We start from the raw sequence: 15,154 nt of genomic DNA on the forward strand, positions 1-15,154 counted from the left end.
TGGAAAAATTGCGCAAGGAGCTCCGCCCAATGCCAGGCTTCGAGGCAAATCATATTAACCTTTCCAGCACTAATTCTTGTAGTGCTTGACTCAGTCTCTCCTTATATATATTATATGACAAATGTAAGCATACATCCCGATCATCCTAGCAATGGGGGAGAAAACATAACATGTCGTAATAAAAGCTTGATTCGAGGCGTCAGCAACATGGTGTCTTTCGGTCAGCGAGACATAGACTCTGAGTCTGCTAGCAGTGCTGCCCTGTGAACTTTAAAATCATTTAAAATCATTAGGGTAGAGCAACTTTATTGAACAGGGAGGTGAATCCTTCTCAGTTGAGCTTCTTTCTTACCTAGGAGACAGGGGACTTCTGCTAGCTCCCATTCTTTATCTAGGACCCCTACCGGTGTTCTTGAGGAGTTTTTGAGAGATGCACAGATTTTAGGGATTTGAGAGAGAGAGATCGAGTGCGAAACTATCAAGCGTAAAGAAAGATTAGTGGGAAATCGTCCACTATATATAGCCAGTGCGTGTTGATCTGATAGGTCAGAATGGCGGTTTGTTTTTGAATCAATCAACGGCATTTAATTCTGACATTAATGACACATTCAGCACATGGTTTTCTAATCATTACGTTTATGTCATCCTAGGTGGATACTTAAATACGCGTGCACATATTCTACTCAGCATCTAAGATACTAAACGTTTAGTGTTATGAGTGCTTAGTTCAGCGTAGAAGGGGTTCTTACCATGTGTAGTAATTCAACATTTAGCAATCACTCAATATATATATATAACAACTCAGCAAATAGTGATTTTATAGCATTCATATCTACTCAGCATATGACAGTTACTCAACATGTAATAATCACTCGGCATGATATAATCACTCAACATTCATTTCACTCAGAATTTTATTGAAGAGGATTAGACATACCGATAGCTTCCCTTAGTATGCTGAACTACTCATGAGCCAATGGCTTCGTGAAGATATCTACAAGTTGTTCATCTGTCGGAACATAAGTCAGCTTGATCTCACTTTTGAGTACATGATCTCTGATGAAGTGATGCCTAATGCTGACATGCTTCATCCTGCTGTGTTAGATTGGATTCTTTGATAAGTCAATGGCACTTTTGTTGTCATATTTGACTTCAATTGTTCTCGTTTGGACTCCATAATCATCCAGCTATTGCTTGATCCATAGGACTTGTGCAACATAGCTTCCAACAGTAATGTACTCAGCTTCAGTTGTTGACAGGGCAACTGACGACTACTTCTTACTGAACCAAGACACTAGGCAGCTTTCAAGGAAATGACATCCTCCTGAAGTGCTTTTCCGCTCAAGCTTGTCTCATCCATAGTCAGCGTCAGTGTATCCAACGAGTGTGAAATCGTTCGTGTTGGGATACCATAAACCTGCATTCACTGAGCTTTGCAAATATCTAAGGATTCTTTTTACAGCTATGTAGTGAGATTCCTTAGGGTCAGCTTGATATCTTGCGCAGTAACATACTGGGTACTGTATATCTGGCCTAGTTGCCATTAGATAGAGTAGAGAGCCTATCATACCTCGATATAATTTGCTGTCTACTGACTTACCTTTTTCATCAGCACAAAGCACAATGTCAGTACCCATTGGGGTAGATATTGGCTTACAATTTTCCATATCAAATTTCTTCAATATCTCCTTAGCATACTTTGTCTGGCTAATGAAGATGCCATTCTTGCCTTGTTTGATTTGAAGTCCAAGGAAGAAGTTGAGTTCTCCCATCATGGACATCTCAAACTCAGTTTGCATCTGCTTGCTAAATTCCTTGCACATTGACTCATTAGTAGCACCGAAAATAATATCGTCAACATATATCTGTGCCAACAGGGTATCTTTACCCTTTTTCTTAATGAATAGGGTTGTGTCAGCTTTTCCTCTGACATAGTTTCTGGTCAGTAGAAAGCTAGTCAGTCTTTCGTACTAAGCACGTGGTGCTTGCTTCAGGCCGTACAGAGCCTTTTTGAGTTTATAAACATGGTTTGGGAATTTTGGATCCTCAAACCCTGGAGGTTGACTAACATAAACCTCTTCATTTATAACTCCATTAAGAAATGCACTTTTAACATCCATTTGGAACAATTTAAAATTCATAAAGCTAGCATATGCACAAAATATCCTTATAACTTCTAATAGCTACGGGTGCAAAGGTATCACCATAGTCAATACCTTCCTGCTGACTGTAACCTTAAGCTACAAGTCTGGTTTTGTTCCTGACTACGTTTCCTTGTTCATCTAGCTTATTACGGAATACCCATTTTGTTACTATGGTCTTTTGATTCTTTGGTTTAGGCACTAAACCCCATACTTCATTTCTCTTGAATTGATCGAGCTCCTCTTGCATCGCATTTATCCAGAATTCATCGTTCTCAGCTTCTGAGAAGTTTCTTGGTTCAAGAACTGACACGAAGGCTACATTGCTGAGATATCTCTTGAGTTGATTTCTGGTCATCAGGGTGTTCTCAGTGGCATAAAGAATGCTACTTTCAGAGTGTCCTCTTGGAACCTTCATCTCCTTTGGTAGTGTAGTGTCTTCAGGGATAGGTGTTTCAACATTTTCTGTAGGATTATATTGGTCAGCAAAGATAATTTCAAGTTCGTTCTTACCTTTGGTCAGCCCTTGAGGTAGTGACTCAGTGGCTCTATTTTGGTCAGCGGAAGCTGAGCATGTGTCATCTTCGTTAGGCTGACTTATCTTCCCTGCAGGGTTAGTTTCATTGAACTCAACATGTATAGACTATTCTAAGACCTGAGTTCGTTTATTAAACACCCTATATGCTTTGCTGTTTGTTCAGTACCCTAAGAAGATAGCTTCATCAGCTTTTGAATCAAACTTAGCAAGGTTGTCTTTAGTATTTAGGATAAAACATTTGCAACCAAAGGCACGAAAATATCCAATATTGGGTTTTCATCCTTTCCAAAGTTCGTAGGGGTTTTTCTTAAGTATAGGTCTGACTAGAGCCCTATTGAGTATTGATAGGGGTCAAAAACCCCTATCTTTGGGTACGGTTTTAGGACAGGTTTTAGCGTTATTTAGTTAATAAGCGAGCAATTCTCGCATTTAAATGCTTTTGTGTGAGTTAGTTAGAAATTGGAAACGTTTTATTTACTTTTCGTTGTTTAGGCTCGTTTTATGATCAATTTAGGAAAATACGGCCAAAATGGCATGCATATTATAATTCCGTTATCTTTTGAAGCTAATTGATCCGTCAAAAGTCGCACCAAACGAAGCGTTTGCTCAAATAAGCGATTGGCGGGTCAATTTAGCCCTTGGACTAATGTTGTTTGGAGTTTATGTGCGTGTGCAGGTTAAAACATGATCAATTTCAGGCAAAAATCGTGTCTCGGGAACCCCCGGCAGTCGCTCGGCGAATTGAGCATCGGCACGCAGCCCGGGCGCTGCTCGGCGAGCAGCCCAGGCACCGCCCAGGCACTGTGCCTGCTCGCGACGAGCAGTGCCTGCTCGCCGAGCAGCTCGCCGAGCAGCTCGCCCTGCTCGGCGAGCAGACCTGCGGGAATTGGTCAAAAAGACCAATTCCGCCCCCACGACACCACGATGGACCCCACGACTTCCTACCTGCATAAGGACACAAAATAGGTCAAGAAAAGGGGCCGAGCCGCGTCTATAAATAGGATTTTTCCAATGTAATTAGGCATCTTTCATTTATTTGTAAATTACTTTAGCTTTCCCCTTGTAATTCCTCTCCATCTCCTCCATATCCTTCAAACCTCCATTGAAGCTCCTTCAAAGCTTTTCTCGAGGAATTATCAAGGTTCGTCCTTAAGATTAGGTCGCCGGCTGCAGAGTAAACAGGTTCCCTGAAAGGGATTTTTGTATCGCCTTTTATCTTTCCTTGTTTGTACTCTTTGATACAGTTGCCGAACCTAGCTTATTGTATCTTGTGACATTGTTCTTCGCCTTTAATAATAATTTAGCTCTTATTTTGTTCTATGATTATTTGTCTAATCTCTGTCTTACGCTTTATTCAATTGGTTTAACTCATTCAAAAGCCCCAAAATCTAGTAGGCACATATTGCGAGCTGAATCTGACCTAGTCAGAGCCTAGGAGATTGACAACCTCTTAGTTGATTAAGCGCCAATTTACTGAGCCTTAGACCTAGTTTCGGCCTTAGGGAATCACGCGCTAGGAACCTCAAGAGGGTAAGTAGGGTTAATCGCCTTGAATACAAGTGACTCAGATTAGGTTTTTACTCAATAGACCTAACAATCTATCTTCATTATTATCGTTCATACCATGTTCCTTCGGGTAATTGCATCTAGTGAAAGATCAATTAGGAGTAGTTTAACTTAATTAGGGGTAGAGTAGCTTAATTAGGCATAGAATAACTTAGTTAGAATCAGATAACTTAGTTAGGATTAGTATAATTCAACCTAGGAGTAGATTAACTTAATCAAACAAACTCAAAACCCCCTAAGCCTAGATAACTCCTGAAACCAAGTAGCTCGATACTTGCAGAAATAAATCCTGTGGACGATAACCTGGACTTAACCAGAAATTTATTACTTGATAACGACGGGGTACACTTATCCCTTAGTGAGTCTTCATCCCAACTTAGGTGAAGGCGCATCAAGTTTTTGGCGCCGTTGCCGGGGATTTATTTCTTCTGCAATATCGAACCAAAGGTCGATTTGTTACTTTAGGCATTCCTTTGTGAATATCTCTGTGAATATCATTTATACTTGTTTATCTATACTTGTTTATAACCGTTAATACTTGTTTATATTTATACTTGTTCATATTTATACCTGTTTATACATATACTTGCTTATACATACACTTGTTTATATACGATTCTTTTTGTAAATATCCTTGTTTATATCGTTTATACTTGTTTATACATATACCTGTTTATACATACACTTGTTTATATACGATTCTTTTTGTGAATATCCTTATTTATATCGTTTATACTTGTTTACACATAATTCTTTATACTTATTCTCTATACTTGTTGATATATAATTTCTTTATACTTTTCTATACTTGTTCATATCTGTATACTGTTACTTATCAACTTTTGTGCTAGAACTTCACTTTTTCTCAGCATTCTCTGATCAATGAATTGGCAAGCTCAAAAGTTTACTATCCTATCAAGACAATATATTCATGCCCTGGAGAATGAGGCTCCCAATCCCTCCATGGCCGACTTAAATGAGAAAATGGATATCTTGATGGCGAAACTGAGCCTCAACACCAATGAAAGTGTAAGTTTTGTGGGTAATCACCAAAGGTATAATTCTAACCCCAATTCTTACAGCTTTTATGGTAGTGATTGGAGGAGACCTCAACACTCAATTCTGTCCTATGGGAACCCTAACATGTTGAGGCCTCCAAATAGGTTTGTTAATAAGCACAGGGAAAACGAATTGGGAATGTTCCCTTACGAACAAGCAAGCCAAGTTCCTCCACAACCCCCTAGCTCACGAGATGAGGTGCTGTCCCTTTTGAAAGGAATATCCGCCCGACTTACAATCAACGAGGAGGTTTGCAAGGACTTGAGCAACCAATTGGCTCAAATAAACAATGAGATGCAAGAGCACTCCCGAGATGCCCTCCCAAGCATAAAGGAAAACATAGAAATTCCACAAAGGGAATCAGCTCAAGCCATCTCTTTGAGGAATGACGAAAAGGTAGAACCAAGTCCACTGTCACATGCATCACTCAAGGTAAGTGAAGAACCGGAAGCGGTAAGCAACCCCGGTTCAAAATCTAAAATTCTAAATCATGTGATAGAAATAAATGATCAAATCGAAGCTTGTGTATATCAACTACCTTTTCCTCAAAAGTTCGAAAAGTTTGGATTTACTCCTTGTTCAGAAGTTTTCATTCTCTTCGACCTACCAAGAGAATCCAAAAGGGAGCAAACCAAACTTTTTCATAATATGTTTAAATTCGGCCTCCTACTTTCATTAAACTTATTTGAGGCTCTTAATCCGTTTTGTAGGTACGAGTTATTTGTTAAGGAGTTCGAGTTCCTAACGCGAGTAGAAGCATACACCTAGGCGGGAATTCTATGTCGAGCTCACCGACTATAACGTAGCGCTTCTTGGGAGGCAACCCAAGTTTTAATAAAACTTTTCATGTTTATTTTATTTAGATTATCCATTGATCTTTTAGTTTAGTCTTTTTAGTTTTCTTTTACGTTTTTTTAAAGTGTTCGTTTAAAAAAAAATAAAAAAAATAAAAAAATAAATAAATAAATATTTTTTTTAGTTGTTTAGTTTTCTTTTATTTTCTTTTATTTTTATTTTTATTTTTTTTAAGTGTTTAGGTTTAAAAAAAATTAAAAAAAAAAAAAATTTTGGCCCCACTGCCGCCCAGCCCGCCGCTGGGCACTGCCGCCCAGCCCACTGCTCGACCGCGATAAGCAAACTGTTCGGGATTTTTAAATCCCGAACGGAGCTGAAAAATAATAATAAATAAATAAATAAAAATTTTTGTCGCGTTGTTTTATTTTAATTTGTTTTATTTTGTTATAATCCCAAGAATTGTACACTCTATCTGAAGTTAAGGTTTCGTTATTTGTCCTTGAGGGCTGAAAATTGGCACCGCAAATCATCAAATTTTTGGCGATTGCGATAAAATCAGTAAGTTGTCTTCTCCACCCTAACTTTTTGCACTTGTACTTTATGGTTTGTGATGCAATGTTGGAACTTATTGCATTTTTTTTAGTGTGAGGAGGAGGGGTAGACAAACTTACAAAAATTGTATAAATTTTTTAAATTTTTGTTGCGTCGTGTCTAGTTTAGTTTAGCGTTTTCGGGTTTTATTTATGTTCTCGCATGTTTAGGATCTAAAACCGTGAACCTCCTTCGAATCTAAACTTCGTTATTTGTCCTTGAGGGCTGAGAACCGAATCTAAGATTGCATGACAACTAGTTTAGGTGTAGGACACAATCCTTGTATCTGTAAAAGCATGAGCTAAAGTTTGCATTTAGACCCTACTTTTGAAGAAATGCTAAAATCATTACTTAGGTAGATAACTTAAGAATTGAAGGCATGTGATATTAAACTTGAGTTTGGGGAGAACTAGTAAACACAAAATTGAAACCCAAAGAATTGTGAGTTGAATTTGAGCCTAAGAGCGAACATCAAAAAGCTCTTTTTCTTGACATTTTTGTGTGAATGCTTTGACTTGTGGAAAGATTACAGATTTTGCACCTAATACTATGTTGAACCTACATGCAATGATTTGAGATGATAAACGATGAACCAGCCTCATTAGAATTAACCCTTTTCTTTACCTTATTTTCTCTTTTTCATCCACTCTAGGAAGCCCCTTTGAGCCTATATTTTTGTAGTTTATAGATTTTTCTTTCGTTCTAACCCAATTTTTGCAAACCATCATTTGGTTTGCTACTTAACCCTAAGTTTTTGCAAAGCTCACATCGAGCCTTTGTCGTTCTAACTCTTTATCTTTGTTTATGGCATCATAGTAGCAAGCCAAAAGGCTAAAAAGTGAATGAGCATCACTATCCCAAAAAGAAAAAAAAGGGAAAAAGAAAAAAAAAAGAAAAACAGAAAAACAGAAAAAGAAAAGAAAAGAAAAGAGACGAACAAAAAGGGGAGAACTTCATCCCCCAGTTTTTAAAATCAAAACGTCTCAAGAAAATGTCCTAAAAAGAGAATAATGAATGAATAAAAAGCTCAGTCACTTCATACTTGCTAAAGCCATTTGAACTTTGTTTTTCTAGCGCTAGAACTATTAACCCTTGTTGTACCTTTAACCCTCTAACCACATTACAACCCCAATTCGAGGCTGTTTTTGATATCATCGGAGTCATATAGCATAGTAGAGGAACTCGGATGAACGTGCAAAATTAACGTAATCCTAAGCAAGAACATAAGCCGAGAGTAAACACTTTAGCCACCAAAATTGTGTGAAATGAGTGAACTACCTATGGTGAGGCGTCTTACTTAGCGATCCCCTCAAGCTCGTTTAATTGAACATGTGTCCTTTTTCTTAAAACATATGACCTATGATAATTGAAATGCGGCTTTTGGATATCGTGTCTCTACTTTGTATTTCCGAATGCATGTAATTACAGATGCTCGAAATTGTGTCAAGCACCTAGTCAAACTGGGAAGTTTTCTAGTTTGCTTGTGATTGTGGGTTTAGTTTTTAGTTTACTTGGGGACAAGTAAAGTTTTAAGTGCGAGGAGGTTTGATAGGGGTCAAAAACCCCTATCTTTGGGTACGGTTTTAGGACAGGTTTTAGCGTTATTTAGTTAATAAGCGAGCAATTCTCGCATTTAAATGCTTTTGTGTGAGTTAGTTAGAAATTGGAAACGTTTTATTTACTTTTCGTTGTTTAGGCTTGTTTTATGATCAATTTAGGCAAATACGGCCAAAATGGCATGCATATTATAATTCCGTTATCTTTTGAAGCTAATTGATCCGTCAAAAGTCGCACCAAACGAAGCGTTTGCTCAAATAAGCGATTGGCGGGTCAATTTAGCCCTTAGACTAATGTTGTTTGGAGTTTATGTGCGTGTGCAGGTTAAAACATGATCAATTTCAGGCAAAAATCGTGTCTCGGGGACCCCCGGCAGTCGCTCGGCGAATTGAGCATCGGCACGCAGCCCGAGCGCTACTCGGCGAGCAGCCCAGGCACTGCCCAGGCACCGCCCAGGCACTGTGCCTGCTCGCCGAGCAGCTCGCCCTGCTCGGCGAGCAGACCTGCGGGAATTGGTCAAAAAGACCAATTCTGCCCCCATGACGCCACGATGGACCCCACGACTTCCTACCTGCATAAGGACACGAAATAGGTCAAGAAAAGGGGCCGAGCCGCGTCTATAAATAGGATTTTTCCAATGTAATTAGGCATCTTTCATTTATTTGTAAATTACTTTAGCTTTCCCCTTGTAATTCCTCTCCATCTCCTCCATATCCTTCAAACCTCCATTGAAGCTCCTTCAAAGCTTTTCTCGAGGAATTATCAAGGTTCGTCCTTAAGATTAGGTCGCCGGCTGCAGAGTAAACAGGTTCCCTGAAAGGGATTTTTGTATCGCCTTTTATCTTTCCTTGTTTGTACTCTTTGATACAGTTGTCGAACCTAGCTTATTGTATCTTGTGACATTGTTCTTCGCCTTTAATAATAATTTAGCTCTTATTTTGTTCTATGATTATTTGTCTAATCTCTGTCTTACGCTTTATTCAATTGGTTTAACTCATTCAAAAGCCCCAAAATCTAGTAGGCACATATTGCGAGCTGAATCTGACCTAGTCAGAGCCTAGGAGATTGACAACCTCTTAGTTGATTAAGCGCCAATTTACTGAGCCTTAGACCTAGTTTCGGCCTTAGGGAATCACGCGCTAGGAACCTCAGGAGGGTAAGTAGGGTTAATCGTCTTGCATACAAGTGACTCAGATTAGGTTTTTACTCAATAGACCTAACAATCTATCTTCATTATTATCGTTCATATCATGTTCCTTCGGGTAATTGCATCTAGTGAAAGATCAATTAGGAGTAGTTTAACTTAATTAGGGATAGAGTAGCTTAATTAGGTATAGAATAACTTAGTTAGAATCAGATAACTTAATTAGGATTAGTATAATTCAACCTAGGAGTAGATTAACTTAATCAAACAGACTCAAAACCCCCTAAGCCTAGATAACTCCTGAAACCAAGTAGCTCGATACTTGCAGAAATAAATCCTGTGGACGATAAACTGGACTTAACCAGAAATTTATTACTTGATAACGACGGGGTACACTTATCCCTTAGTGAGTCTTCATCCCAACTTAGGTGAAGGCGCATCAAGTATATAGCAAGCTGTGTTGACAGCTTCACCCCAGAAATACTTTGAAAGCCTATTCTCACTCGGCATTGTCCTAGCTATTTCAACTAAGGTTCTGTTCTTCCTTTCAACTACCCCATTTTGTTGAGGAGTTCTAGGAGCAGAAAAATTGTGGTCAATGCCGCTGGCTTCACAGAATTCATCAAATTTTTGATTTTTGAATTCTCCACCATTATCACTTCGGATGTGGGCTAGTTTAAGGTCTTTATCATTTTCAAGTCTTCTTACTAATGTTGAGAACATCTCAAAAGCTTCATCCTTGCTACTCAGCAGGATGACCCAAGTCTATCGAGAAAAGTCATCCACAATGACCAAGGAAAATCTCCTACCACCCAAGCTCAGCGGCTGGACTGGTCCGAAGAGATCCAAGTGTAGCAACTCTAATGGACACTTGGTTGAGACTACATTTTTGTTTTGAAAAGATTTTTTAGTTTGTTTACCTTTCTGACAAGCATTACACAATTGATCCTTCTCAAACCTGAGTTTGGGTAATCCCTCAACTAATTGCTTTCTTGCTAATTTGGCAAGGAGGTCCATACTTACATGACCAAATCTCCTATGCCATAGCCAGGAATTATCTTCCTTTGACACTAAGCATATATTCTTTGAAAACTTCTTTTCTAGGTTTAGCATGAAAACGTTGTCAACACGAGGGGCAGTTAAAATCAACTCATTTGTTTTTCCCTCGAGTATCCTACACTCAGTGGCATCAAATATAACCTTTCTACCACTGTCACACAGCTGATCTACGTCCAGTAGGTTATATTTAAGACCCCTGACTAGGGAGACAACTCAATAGTAGGATTACCACCAGCGGTACCTGACCCTACTATCTTACCCTTTTTATTGTCTCCAAAACTTACATTTCCTCCTCGTTTATGCACAAGTGTGATGAACTGAGTTTCATCACCAGTCATATGCCTTGAGTATGCTCTGTCAATGTACCATAGCTCTGACTTCTCAGCACACCTCAGGCCCACTTGCAATGTTATTAGTTATCTTTAGGTACCCAAGTCTTTTTGGGTCCTCGTTTGTTAGAGTCAACAGGTGATGCATCATGTTTAATTTTGTGGAGACATACATTTATAATGTGGCCATCTTTCCCACAAAAGTCACAATGGACTACCCTTTGGGGGTATTTCCATTTCTGGTCAGCACGATGGTGCTGAGCATACCAACACACTTTTATAGTGTGTCTTTTCTTTCCACAATAGTCACACTGATTGTTCTGCTGAGTGTACCATCTTTGCTGACTAGTACCCGAATACTCAGTCTTTGAATGGAATATTTTCTTAGCTGATGAACTCAGCTGGTTTTGTATGAATGTGATGTCCTTTCTCAGCTGCTTGGAGTCTGATTGGACTTCAGAGACAAACCTATGCATGATTTTTAGATTTTCATCTTGCCTGGTATTGTCCTAAAGGAGATGTCGAAGGTCACTGAGTTTGACCTCTTCAATCTCATCACATCGCCTGCTGAGTGCTCTTATTTTCTTGTTACACTTTTTGATAAGTGTATAGAGATCACTCAGGGCATTTATCATTTCATTTCTGAGCAAGGGTAGAGACATTACCTCAGTTGTATGTTCCTCATGATCAGATCCATCAGAGAGGTCAGCTTGCTCAGAGAGACAATGGTCAGTAGATTCGTCAGCCATGAAACAGATATTAGTTGACTCGGTGGCATCAGCTTCTGATGAGGTTGACTAATCACTATCACTCCATGTGGCCACCATTGCCTTTCTACTTCGCTTCTTATCTTTCTTCAAGGTAGGCCAGTTTGATTTGATGTGCCCAGCTTGATGGCATTCAAAGCAAGTAACGGGCTTTGAGCTGTCCTTCTTGTGTCTGTTGTCGCTAGACTCAGCTTTGCATTTATCACTTCTTTTGAGTGACCTTTTGCTGTACTTGTCATTTTTCCTAAACAGCTTCTTCATCTTCCTGGTAAATATGGCCATCTCCTCATCATCTGATGAGTCAGCTTCGGTTGAGTCAGCTTTCATGACAAGAGATTTTTGCTTCTTGTCCTCATTTTTTTCTTTGGCTGCAAAATTCTTCATGGAGATCTCATGGGTCAGCAGAGATTCGATGAGCTCATCATACTTGTACGTGGTCAGGTACTGAGCTTCTTCAACAGCTGTCTTCTTTGCTTGCCAGCTCTTGGGGAGACTTCTTAAAATCTTCTTCACTTGTTCTTCTTCAGTGAAGTTCTTGCCGAGTCTTTTAAGCTCATTGATAATGTTAGTGAATCTTGCATTCATCTCAGAGATGTCTTCATTATCATTCATCTCGAACAGCTCATTGTTGGGGTTTAGTGTCCTATAGACAATTGTTCTAGGATACAAACTTAATGTAAATGAAGTGTTCTTTATATCGTTTGTTTTAATGAGATATGGTTCCATAACTATATAAAGGCAATCCCTTTTAAGAACTAAATAAAGTCTAATAAAAGGAAATCCGTAAGTTTGTTTAAAGTGATTATAAAGTGTTCATACAAGCATGAAGTGAGACGAAACTTTATAATAAACTAATAAACTTAAAACCACCCCAAGTCAAGTAATATGTTTAGGATTGACATATCACTGATGAGACTTGCATGTAACAATGTCTTCTGCCGAGACAGAAAGCTGATCTCACAAGCTTCATATATACAGATATCTGGACAGTTACATGGATCCAATGAAAAGAAGTTCATTAGGATTGGGGACCCGAATTGAGATAACAGGATGGGTAGATTCATCCTTGTCACCTGTTCATCTCATTGGTATTAATAGGTATAAGTAATCCTCATACTCAAAGGAATGTTAATTAGTAATTCTGGATTACGGAATGTGACGCTTTGATCCTGTTGTAACACGATCCATAACAGAGATGACTCTGGGGTGTGAACGGCAGACGTTGGGTATCACATGAAGTAATTGCAGGATAGTTATACATTGGATTGAGCATTTATCACTCCCGATAAATGGGAGATATGTCCATGGATCGCTTGTGGAAGACTTGACTCTAAATCCTTGCAAGGTGATAGCTTAAGACTTGAAATACAGATTTCACTTAACCTATCTAATTGGAGTTGACTCGGCATGTACAAGTAAAACGAACGTCTCGCTATATGTGACTTGACATTATCCATAGTCATAAGATTCAGTTCAAGGATGTAGTTGATAAAGGATCGAATTATACTGTAACTAATACGGAAAGGTCAATGACAGAATCAACCTGTCTTCTTATAGCTCTGGAGGAATGTTTCGGATTTGCCAATCACATTTTGCGTACTCATTCTGTTATGCAAAGATTAAATATAATTCTGTGAAAATTAATTTAATAGTTGCATACGGCTAGAAGCAATAAGAACCTAATGGGTCACACATAAGACTTGGAACCCAAAAGAGAAACGAATGTTAATTAATTGATGGAAGCCCAACTGAGTCCACTAAGGCCCAGTATATAGGGTGGGGCGATTTTATGTATATAAAATACATAAACATTAATTTGATTTTAAATAATTCTAATTAGATTATAATTGTGAATTAAATTGATTAAATGATAAATAAGTTAGGAGTTTTAATTAGATTAAATTGCTCCTATTATTATCCTATAAGGTTACTATTATTATCTTTATATTTAAGATATAATTATAGATAATAAATAAGAATTATATTCCGAATTAAATTCTTATTCAGTAACCTAATTCTATCTAACTAGGGTTTAGATACAAGAGAATATAAATACCCCTATATGTGAATTTTTGAAACACACAGTGCAACCGGGAGAGAGAATTTCGACCCACACCATAAGGACGAGATTATCCACCGTTTCCTTCCATTCAATTGATTACATCTCTTTTCTCTTTATCCTTGATCTTGTGTTGATTAATTAGAGACAGTCTATTTTGGTTGTTATATACGGTTGATTCTAACTTGATCTTCAATTGTTTTGTTTTGTGCTTGGGAACTCGAAGTAAGAGTTGTGGGCACTTCGTTTGCAATGGTAGATAGAACTTCTAAAAGGTATTTCTTTCTATCCCTCTTTATATGAAATAACGATTAACGGATCTTGGGATAATGGAAATAGGTTAAAATTTTTATATTTCTGCTGCCAAACGTTAGCCTATTTTCCTTCACTCATACAGCCGCATGTGTTGATTCACTTTGGACTCTTTGACCTTGCTGGTTCCTTCATAGGTCACCTCCAGCTTCTTCCAGATTTCTTGTGCTGACTCACAACCTGAAATCTTATTGTACTCTGCAGCATCTAAAGCACAGTGAAGCATGTTTATAGCCGAAGCATTATTTTGCAATTTTTTAAGGTCATCTTCTAACCACTTAGCCTCGCTTTTGACAGTTTTTACACCGTCAATGGTTTCATAGGGAACAAACGGGCCTTGGACTATAGCTAGCCATGCACTCATATTTGTTGCCTGAATGAAGTTTTTCATTCTGTTCTTCCAAAATGTATAATTAGATCCAAAAAACAGAGGAGGCCGACTAATAGATAATCCCTCAGGGAGTATCTGGATTGTTTGATTTCCTAGAAGGAAACGAGTGTTGTTCTCAGCCATTACAGGGATAAGCTCAAGATAGTTTTATCTTGAACAGTGAGCTGTTAGGCTCTGATACCACTTGTTGGTCCCGTGTAACGTGATATGATTAGTTCCAAGGGGGGGGGGGGGGTTAGGAACTAATATAACTTTTTCGCTTAATAATGCTGAATTAATTGAATGTTTGATAATTTAACTTAGTTTCAGGTCAGCAAGGCTGAGTGTGATGTGAGACAGCTTTAATCAGATACTGACTAGAGCTGTTTCAATTGTGAGTTGGGAAGTAACACTAAAGTCAGTTTCCAACTCATCACTCAGATTACTCAGCTTCAGCTTGTACAAATGATCTACTGAGTAATTTTAAGCAAGCAACACATACATATATATATATCAATAGGAAGGGTTAGAAGTTACTCAGCAGACTTATCCTGGTTCGGCCTCTCCGCCTACGTCCAGTCCCTGGAATCCCTCCGAGCTTTTTCAATCCTCTACTGAGCTCTTTAAAGGTAGAGCACAAACCTTTTACAATAGCAACTGAGTATGCAAGAGTACCATCCTCTATTCGTCTACTCAATCCTATCTACCACTGAATACTATAACCGAGTACTCAGCTTCTCTCTACCACTGAGTACTATAACTGAGTACTCAGCTTTTCTAACCTTTTACAAATGATACAAGAATTTGTTCTCACTAAATGAAGAACACTTTAGATGAATAAAATCACTCTAGACTTTTACACAATGA

This window comes from Euphorbia lathyris, chromosome 2, assembly GCF_963576675.1.
Source record: "Euphorbia lathyris chromosome 2, ddEupLath1.1, whole genome shotgun sequence".
In the NCBI taxonomy this organism is placed as follows: Eukaryota; Viridiplantae; Streptophyta; class Magnoliopsida; order Malpighiales; family Euphorbiaceae; genus Euphorbia; species Euphorbia lathyris.